An 11,113-nucleotide genomic window follows, 5' to 3' on the forward strand; every position below is an offset into this window, starting at 1 on the left:
AAAAAAAAAAAATCACTAGCTGCTCCTTGCAAACCGGACACGGACACAGGGCTACTATCAGTGAAAACTGACTCAGCGTCACTCAACAATAAAAATGTACATATGAATTTGCTATATTTTTTATTATTCTTTTATCTCATCCTTCCTCATTCACTGGTTTGCTTATTCAGGGTTATAGTTTGATTTTGTATTTAAAAATAATTTATCTGGTAAAATAATAAAAGTATGCCAATGATTTTTCTTTAATTTTTATGTTAGTGTAATTCTTTCAACTGGTTACTTAATTTCTTTTAAAATGAACTATATAGAAGATCCAAAAACACAAAGCTTTTGGTGTACAGTGAGCTCTGAGTCATAACCACCTGTGAGACAGAGTAGAACTGCCCCATATATTTCCCCAGGCTGTAATATTTAAGCAGCTGACTGCCACATCTTTCTCAGGCTAGTGTGTTTGAACCATGAAATCTGTAAATTTTTCAGTCAATTGTCTAACCTCTGTGCCATCATACTTTTCAGACTGAAAAATCTTGATCAAAATGTGAAGGGCAATGCATAACGGAACACCAAATTTGAAAATGAAACTTGGCTTTCTGGAACCATTGAAACTGTATGAACCCCTGAAACAATTAAACTGAGATAATCTTGTAATTTAAATAAACCTTAAGACATAATTATCCCCTGCAGTCTTTTTTGAAACCAAACATAGCTTCTCTTAATTAGTAAAGTATGTCTTTTTTAAGCATCTAAGAATTACCTATAAAGATCAAATTGATAATTACAAATTGAGAGGCTAAATGGGAAGTATAGAGGGCAATGAGTCAAATAATGTTGAGGGAGTAATTTGGAAAGGATAGCAAGAATGTCACTGAATTGTACATGTAGAAATTGTTGAGCTGGTATATCTTTGGCTGTGTATACTTTTAACAATATAAAATAAAATAGACAAATCAGGTGGTTGTTATGTGTAATAACAAAAGAGGATTGAATCGGATAGAAATGGTGTATCTGCTGTGAGAAGAGGGCTAAATTTGTATTTAAACAAAATACAGTGCTTCGGTTTTATGTCACCATGAAATTATAAAATTTAGAAGGAACAAATCTGTTATTCCTTAGGCATGTGGCAGCTTATCTGACATGTGTAGTGCTTTTTAAAGTGGTGGAATAGTTGCTTCATTCACCTCAGCACCACAACCTACTCTACTACCACCCTATCCAAATGTTTTTTTCTTTCTTTCTTTCTTTTTTTCCTGTGAGATTCCAAGGGCCTCTTTATTGCTTCACAATAAAAAATAAATCTTGTTCCTGTAGTAGTCCTCCAGGACTCTACCTCCAGATGACCAGCATCTGTCTTGAATGAATACACACTGCTGTTATCTATGGTCATTTGCAACCTATAGATGGTTAAAACAAACAAATAAAACACCCGTGTAATCAAGTTGATTCCACTCATAGTGACCCTGCAAGGCAGAGTATAACTGTTCCTTAGGGTTGGCAAGATTTTAAAAAACTTTTGTGAGTAGTTAGCCTCATTTTTCTGCTATAGAGTGGCTGGTATTTTCAAAATGCAAACCCAGCCCCTAACTCAGAGTGTCACCAAGACTCCTTCACAAATGACTGCTGTTGTTGTCAAGTGCCATGTCAGTTCTGACTCACAGTGACCCTGTATAGAGTTTCTGAGGAGCAGCTGGTGGGTTTGACCCAACCTTGTGGTCCAGTGCTTTATTCTACAGTATCACAAGAAATGATGATATAAAAATAATTTTATAGTCATTCACCATTCCTTTTTTTGCAATGAAAATGATCAAAAACAACGTGAAACAGCCATCAGATTTTAATGCTGAAACAAGGGGAACCCACAGCCATCGAATTAGTTCTAGCTGATATCAAACCTGCGGGACAGAACAGAATGGTTCCATAGGTTTTCTGAGGTTGTTCACCTTTATGGAAACATACTACCACACCTACTTCCCACAGAGTTGAAAGTCTGAGCTGTTGACCTTTCTGTTAGCAGTCCAATGCTTAATGAACTATGCCACAAGAACTCCTGGAAATAAGGTAAAGGCTCATAATTTCTGGTTAATAGCAACTATTAATCTTTTCAATACTAAATGCACCATATTTGTAGGTGAGAAGTTTCATCTTCACTTCTTTAGGGAGAGGAGGTTATAATAAGTTCCAGTTTATTCATATATATTTAGGGTGGACTTCAAAAAGTTAGTGGAAATTTTTCATTATCTTTTAGTTCCATTTTTCCATTTAAGAAGCACCCTTGTATAATTACTAAAGAACTTTGTTACACAAAATGTTAGAAAAATGAACATATGGATGATACACATAAAGAGAGATTATATATAAATTTTTAAATCCTATAACGTTTGACAAATTTAGTTTCAATTAAACACAGACTTCAAAAGTCAATAGAACAAAAACTGGATAAGCAAACTTAAAAGACGCAAACACTGAGCACTGTGTTGCTGCATTGTAACGTGATTTTGGGTGATATTTATTTTCTTTGTACTTCTCTCTATTGATTGAATTACTTTTTACAATATGAAAGCTCACTTGTATAAACAAGACAAAAAAAAGACTATTTTAAATCAAGGAAAATATTGAGATAATAAATTCCTGGACTTGCAAAATAGATGGTATGATGACACCTAACATATTTCACTTTGTTCTTCCCAATAAAGTGACATGGGATACTGTGAATTATATGGTATTATCACGAAAAAGTAATAAAGAAAATAAGCTTATTAGAAAGATCCAATATTGGAAGTGATAGAAGTTAATTAGAAGTATAAAGAGAAGCTTTAATCAAAAGAAAATAAATTGAGAGTCTTGTCATTACCTAGGTTTAATTTATAAGTAATTTCATAGAAATAATAGTAATAAAAATGAAAAATTAACTACATACAAGAACCTGAAAACCAGGAAGAGTTGGGTACACTGCTTGAATTGAAGGACACCTCAGCACTGATTATGTTTATGAATAACAACAAATATATGACAGATTTAATAGAAAAATGAACCTTGTTTGAAAATGAAAAATCACATACGTATGTGTATCTATTATATGCTTCCATTGATCTATCATATATATGTATATATATGTTGTTGTTATGTGCTGTCAAGTCGATTCCGGCCCATAACAACCCTGCATAGGGTTTCTGAGGTGCAGCTGGTGAGGTTCAACCACCAACCTTTCAGGTCAAGCCACTTTTCAGTCTGGTGCATTAACCCACAGCACCACACTAGGACTCCGTGTATATATATATGTGTGTGTGTGTGTGTGTGTGTGTGTGTCAATCATCCATCTTTCAATATTATCTATAATTAATCTTGGAAAAGAATTTATCTTCTGGCATTTCTTATTCTTATAGGAGCAATAGTAACACATAGACTTATGATCATTGCATTCTCCCCTGGGTTCATCATGCAGCAGTTAAGTTGACCTGATTTCTGGTGATTGAGCATGAAGACTATTTTCTAATCCCATTGCTTTACATTTTGGGTAGCAACCCAATAGAGGCTTTCACTGGTTATCTAATCTATGTTACAATTCCCAACTATTAGCACTTGTTTACAATACCATAATTATTCTTTCTTCACAGTATTTTTCACTATTGTAAATTACCTTACCATTTTATTTAAATATTGTTTCCCCTTGCAATTATATTTAAACTTCAAAAGTTTTAGGAGTTTATTATTGTATTCTTGTATTCTCAGTACTAAAAAGAAGGTCTGATAAATTATAGGTATTGGTCCACATCTGTTGAATAAATGCAAACTTAAACATAGAGAGAGTCCCTGGAAACTTACCAGACCAAAAACTGATATATGTTTCAAAGGTTAAGATCTGGGTATGTAAGTCATATGCCCTTGCCTTCAGAGACCGTTGTAGTGGGATGAAGGACACATTAAGTACATCTCAGAAACTTCTAAAGTTGTTTGATATCTTGCCATCTTAGCCAGTCTTGTAATAATTCTTTGCGTCACAATAAAATTAAGAAGAGAAAAATGAAGAGTAAATTATTTAGAACACACACTAAAGTTATTAATATGATTTACCACCACAGGGAAATAAAAACAAGACGAGGATAAAGGACAGTTTATTAAAATAGTTGGAGGTTCTGTCAAGATAGAATTAATGGAGATGGAATCTCCTAGGAAGCAAACATGAAAGATGGGGAATGGTGTTTTGAGTGAAGCGCTTGTACTTGGGTAAAACAAAGGTCTGCACTTTTTGACAAAGAGGGGACTTAAAGAATAGTTAGGAGAATGAGTAAAGAAACTGTGGCTGAAATCCTGTAAATGGTGGGAAAACACTGTAGAATTTGCCATTAATGCAGAAGCTACTGAAGTTGGGAACCAACATGGTTTGGCATTTTCATTTTTCAGTGAACATCTTGCCATCAGCATGCTTTCAGTTTGATGAGTGTTAAGTGAAAATCAGGTAGCTCAAAGATCTGATCTTTCCATCAGTCTGAAACAAGACCAAAGCTAGCGAAGAATGTTTAATGGAATGAATCATAACTGAGACAATTCTTGGATTTTCCAGTGTAATACAGAGACAAGGTCTAATCAAAACACTGCTTTCTGATGCGATCTGCTGGGCCAGTTTAATTCAAGACAGATTGGTCATTTCAAAAGGTCATGGTGAATTTTTAGAATTCCAAAGGTGTAATCTCAAATCAAGGAGCTCTGGTAGTGTAGTGGTTATGAATTGGGCTGCTAACCTCAAGGTCAGCAGTTCAAAATTACCAGCAGTTCTGTGGGAGAAAGATGAGGCTTTCTGCTCCCGTAAAGATTTGCAGCCTTGGAAAACCTGTGCAGGGTCACTATGAGTCAGAACCGACTCCACGGTACTTACTAACAACAACAACAACAACCTTCATACATTTACTGAAAGAATGATCACATGGATTATTATGAAGAAGTTTTAAGAAAATTGATTATGGCATGGGTGATAAAAAGATAAGGAAAGTTGTACTGAAGAATTTTTTTTTCCGAACACAACAATGTATCTGATCATTTTTTCAGGGTTGCAAAGGTTATTTAATGAGAATTTCTTTGGAAAACTTTACCCTATCTACTATAGAGCCTGAATTTTGACCTTTCAGACTTCATTTTGTTCCCAAATCATACACACAAACAAACATTTAAAATGAACATGATTTGTGTTCCTTGAGGAGGCCAAAACTGACGTTTTAACTTGGTATCAATCATAGAGGACAGAATTATTTGGAGAAGTATTAGAGGGATTGGAAACAGAGCCTTCAGAAGTGTATAGACCTAGATGAAGCTGTGTTGAGAAAAATAGTTTCATATTTTTATAATTTTACTTAGTAAGTTTCTTATAATTTAGTAACAATATTTTTTTTCTTTCATAGTATTTGTTGCATAGATCATTTTGTAATCTATATTAAAATCATGATAAAATATGAAGATAGAATCAATGTAAAATATACACAATATAAGGTTTTCATTGACTAAATATTCAGAAGCAGTCTATTTCTCCTTACTAGTCTGTTTTTGTCTGGAAGACTAGCTGAAACCAGTTCACCATGGGTGACCATGCTGGTATTTTAAATATCTATGGCATAGCTTTCAGAATCACAGAATCACAGCAATACACAAGCCACCAGAGTATGACAAACGGACAAGTTTTCAAAGATTTCATTTTGCTTGGATTCACCATTAACACACATGGAAATAGCAGTCAAGAAATGAAACAATGTATTACATTAGGCACATCTGCACAAAATCTATTTAAGTGTTCAAAAGCAAAGATGTCAGTTTGATGACTAAGCTGTGCTTGACACAAGCCATGATATTTAGTCCTGGTGTGGAGTTATAGGATAAGCACTGGACTGCAAGGTCAGTTTGAATGGCAAGGTCACTGGTTCAAACTCACCAGCTGCTCCTCAGAGACCCTACATAGGGTCACTATGAGTATGAACCGACTCAGCAGCACTTAACAATAACAACAAATACGTTTTTGAAACTTGGATAGTGGATAAGTATTACAGTACAAGAATTGATGCATTTGATTCATGGTGTTGGAGAAGAATATTAAAAGTACCATGGACTGCTAGAAGAACAAACAAATTTATGTTGGAAGAAGTACAAACAAAATGCTCCAGGATGGTAGGACTTTGTCTTGCAGACTTTTGGACATATTGTCAGGAGGGACCAGTCTCTGGAGAAGGACATCATGTTTGGTAAAGTGGAATGTCAGCAAAAAAGAGGAAGACCCCCAATGAGATGGATTGGCACAGTGACAGCAGCAATGGGCGTATATCTTTATTAATTTTAAACCAGTCAGTATTCCCTTGTTCTGTTGGAATGACTGCCTTTTGGTCTACACACAATCAAAAGCATTTGTGTAGTCAATAAAGCACAGGCAAATATCTTTTTGGTATTCTTTGCTTTTAGGCAAGATCCATCTGACATCAGTGATGTTGTTGTCTAAATCCAGGTTGAATCTCTGACAGTTCCTTTTCAATGTAATGCTGTAGCCAAATTTGAATTATCTTGAGTAAAAATTGGCTTGCATTTGACATTAATGATATTCTCAGATGATTTCTTTATTCCATTGGGTCACTTTTCTTTGGAATTGACAAAAATAAAGATCTCTTCCAATCAATTGTATTCCAAATGTCTTGGCATAGTTGAGTGAGTACCTCCAGTGCTGCCTTAGTTTGTTGAAAGATTTCCATTTATATTCCATACCATCACTCATTGTCAGTTTGTCATACTGTGTTGTGTTGTGTGTTGCTGTGATTCTGTGATTCTGAAAGCTGTGCCACCAATATTTTAAATATCAGCAAAGTTACCCATGATGAACTAGTTTCAGTTGATCTTCCAGACTAAGACATACTAGAAAGATGGAGATACGGATACCTTCTGAATGCTTAGTCAATAAAAATCTTATAAATAGCAGTCCAACAGCCTCAGCACCAGAATATTTCTAACATGTATCAGTATGTAATTGCCAATTATTATTCTTTGCTTTGTGTACCTAGGAGTGGATCTGTTAGGTTTTATGTTAACTATGTTTAACAATTGAGAAAGTGTTTGTCTGATTTCCAAAATAATTGAAACTTTTGTTGTTGTAGTTCATTTCCACCAGTATTGTGTGAGAGAAAGATGAAATTTGCTGCTCTTGTAAAGATTTACACTCTCAGAAAATCTATATATACAGTGTCACTATCAGTTGGAACTGACTCCACAGTGCATAACCACCAACAACAACCAGTGAGTATGAAAGTAGTCTGGTGGTGTTTGGGGTGAGACTAGGCTGCTAATTGCAAAACCCATCTGCAGCTCTGCAGGAGAAAGGTGAAGCTGTCTGACTCCTTAAAGATTTAATCTTAGAAACCATATGTAAGGTCTTTATGAGTGCAAATTGACTCAATGGCTGTGGGATTAGTGAGTGTGAATGTGTGAAGTGCTTTCTCATTGTAGTTTTGATTTGTATTCCCATGGTGGGTAAAGATACTGTGCAAATTTACATGTACTTTTTAGGCATTTATGTATTGTCTTTAGAGAAATGTCTATTCAGATCATTTGCTTCTTTTATTATTATTGTTGCATTAGTATAGTTACTGAAATATTATTGTTATGGAATGAAGTAGTTCTTTATATATTTTGTGAACAAGTCGCTTATCAGATATATGCTTTGCAAAATCTGGCTCACTTGTTGTGGATTGGTTCTATATTTTCATGATGGTGTCTTTTGAAGTACTATTTTTTTTCTTATTGAAAATATTCAGTTTATCTATTTTTTTTAAACTGGGCTTTTGGTGCCATTTTGAAGAAAGTATTTCCTACTGTCAATGCCATAGAAATGCCATAGAAAAATTCATGTTTTCTCCTAGTAAATTTATAGTATTACCTCTTGCTTTTGATGAATTTTGAGTTAATTTTTATATATGATATGAAATAGGCGTCTAATTTTCTTTTCTTTCTTTCTTTTTTTTCTTGTAGCTATGCTGTTATCTTTAAATTATTTCTTGAAAAGACTATTATATACCTCGTCTGTTTTTTTGATGTACAAACACATATGTTTTCTAATACATCAATGATCTTTTTAGAGAATACTGAAAACTTGATTTTATAAAAACTAGAAGCCTCATTTTATGACAATTATTATATTAAAGAAGGATCAGTCTCATAAAGATGTAAGTTCTCCCTATATTAGTCTATATATTCAATGTTTTTCTAAACGGCACATCAAAAACAAATATAATGAAAACAAAGAAAATTATCTAGCTGTTGTGAAAATGTTTTTTAAACAAGTTGTCTATCTTTAATATGGAGGAACAAGCTGGCCATAAGGCCTAAGTTGCTTTTAAGAAAAATAGAGAGTATAGTTATCATATTGGATTTTAATATCATAAAGTTGTAGAAATTAATGATACTGTTGTTTTTAGGTATCATCAAGTTGGTACCAACTCATAGCAATCCTACGCACAACAAAACAAAACACTGCCCAGTCCTGAGCTAACCTGACAATTTTTGCCACGCTTGAGCCCATTGATGTTGCCACTTTGCCAATCCATCTCTCTGGGCGTCTTCCTCACTTCCTCTAACCCTCCACCTTATCAAAAATTATATCCTTCTCCAGTGACGGATCCCTCCTGACAATATGTCCAAAGTAAGACGGACGTAGTTTGGCCATCCTGGCCTCCAAGGAGCACTCTGACTGCACTTCTTTTGGCTGCCCATGGAACTTTCAATGTTTTCCTCCAACACCTAACTCAAATGCATCATTTCTTCTACAGTCTTCCTTATTCACTGTCCAGCTTTCGCATGCATATGAGGTTATTGAAAATACCATGGCTTGGGTCAGGCACATCTTAGTCCTCAAGCTGACATCTTTGCTCTTCAACACGTTAAAAAGGTCTTATGCAGCAGATTTGCCTAATGCAATACATCGTTTGATTTCTTGACTGCTGCTTCCGTGAGTGTTGATAGTTGATCCAAGAAGAATGAAGTCCTTGACAACTTCAATCTTTTCTCCATTGACAAGAATGTTGTTTATTGGTCCAGTAATGAGGATTTTTTGTTTTCTTTACATTGAAATGTAATCCACACTGCAGGCTGTGCTCTTTAATCTTCATCAGTAAGTGTTTTATGTCCTCTTCACTTTCAGTAAGCAAGGTTGTATCATATGCATATCACAGGTTGTTAATGAGCCTTCCTCCAATCCTGATGCCACGTTTTTCTTCATAGAACCCAGCTTCTCGTATTATTTGCTCAGCATACAGGTTGAATAAGTATGGTGAAAGAATACACCCCTGTCACACACCTTTCTTAATTTTAAACCATTCAGTGTTCTCATGTTCTGCTTCAACAATAGATTCCTCATGAGCACAATTAAGTGTTCCAGAATACTCATATTTCACAATATTGTCCATAGCTTGTCATGATCCAAACAATTGCATAGTCAATAAAGCATAGGTAGACATCTTTCTGGTATTCTTCCCTTCCAGTCAAGATCCATAGGACATCAGCAATGATATCCCTAATTCCATGTGTCCAGCTTGAACCTCTGGAAGTTCTCTGCCAATGTATGCTTGCAGTCGTTTCTGTATTACCTTTAGTAAAACTTTACTTGAATGGGATATCAAAGAGATTGTCCGCTGATTTCCGAATTCTGTTGGGCCACCTCTCTTTGGAATGGGCACACATACAGATCTCTTCCATTCAGTCGGCCAGATAGTTGTCTTCCAAATTTATTGGCATAGATAAGTGAGTGTCTCCAGGGCCACCTCACTTTCTTGAAAGATTTTAATTTTTATTCCATCAATTCCTGGAGCCTTGTTCTTTGCTTATTCCTTCAATACACCTGGCTCTTGATCATATACTACCTCTTTAAACAGTTGAACATCAACCATTGCCTTTTGGTACAGTGACTATGTTTATTCCTTCCATATTCTTTTGATGCTTTCTACACCATTCAATAATTTTTCCAGAGAATCCTTCAATAACAAAAGTGGAGGCTTGAATTTTTTCTTCAGTTCCCACAGCTTGAGAAATGCTGAGCAACATGTGTTTTTCCATTTTGGTTTTCTGATTCCAGATCTTTGCACATTTCGTGAGGTACGAATATCTACATTGATAACCCAGTAGGAATTCTAGAAAGAGATCTATATATGTCCTTATAAAAAATACACATACACACACATTTTGTTGCTGTGGTTGTTAAGTGCCTTCAAATCAGTTCTGACCCATAGTGAACTGATATAGGACTTCTGTGGAGCAGCTGATGAGCTTGAACTCCTGACTTTGCAGTTCAAGCCAACTTTGTAATCCAGTGCATTAACCCACCATGCCATACCAGGACTCTCTCTCTTTCAAATCTACCAGTCAATATGTGGAAGAAAAATCAGTAATTTGTTTTGCTAAAGTTTCAACCTAGGAAACTCCATGGAACTGTTCTGCTTTGTCATATAGGGCTGCTATAAGTTAGAATGAACTCAACAACACCTAACAATGATAATAACGTTCATATATACACATATACAAAAGTAGCATTGCAGATAAGTAGGAATTAAGTAACAACACTAAAATAGTCTATTCAAATGGATATTCAAAAATAATAGAAGTGTTACACATATGGAAAAATAAAATAAAATAATTGTTTCATGCTATATATAAACCCCATTTCCTGTTTTTTAAATAGTTATACAGAAAGAGAAAGCTTTAAAATTACTACAAAATGATTTTGAATATGTTCATGAATGTGTCATTTTTTTAATTAGGCTGAAAAAGAGTCAATCACCAAAGAAAACAAAGTTAAATTCAGACATGTAAAAGTTATAAATAATTTTAATCAAAAGACACATTAAGAAATGAAAATAGAAGCCAAAATTGTAGGGGAGATTTTTGTACCTGATATAGCTGATGAGTGATTAATACTAAGACAAAGAAACATTTTTATATATCATCCAGAAAAAGAGAATAAAATGTAATGTGTAGAAGTCATTTGAATAAATATCTTTCCATGTGACAAAACTTGTATAATAAGGTAAATATCAAGAAAAAGGTAGAGACTTTTTTTTTTTTTTCTCAATGTTTTATTGTGAATTATGTGATAGTTTACATG

This window comes from Chrysochloris asiatica, unplaced genomic scaffold, assembly GCF_000296735.1.
Source record: "Chrysochloris asiatica unplaced genomic scaffold, ChrAsi1.0 scaffold00009, whole genome shotgun sequence".
Classification (NCBI taxonomy): Eukaryota; Metazoa; Chordata; class Mammalia; order Afrosoricida; family Chrysochloridae; genus Chrysochloris; species Chrysochloris asiatica.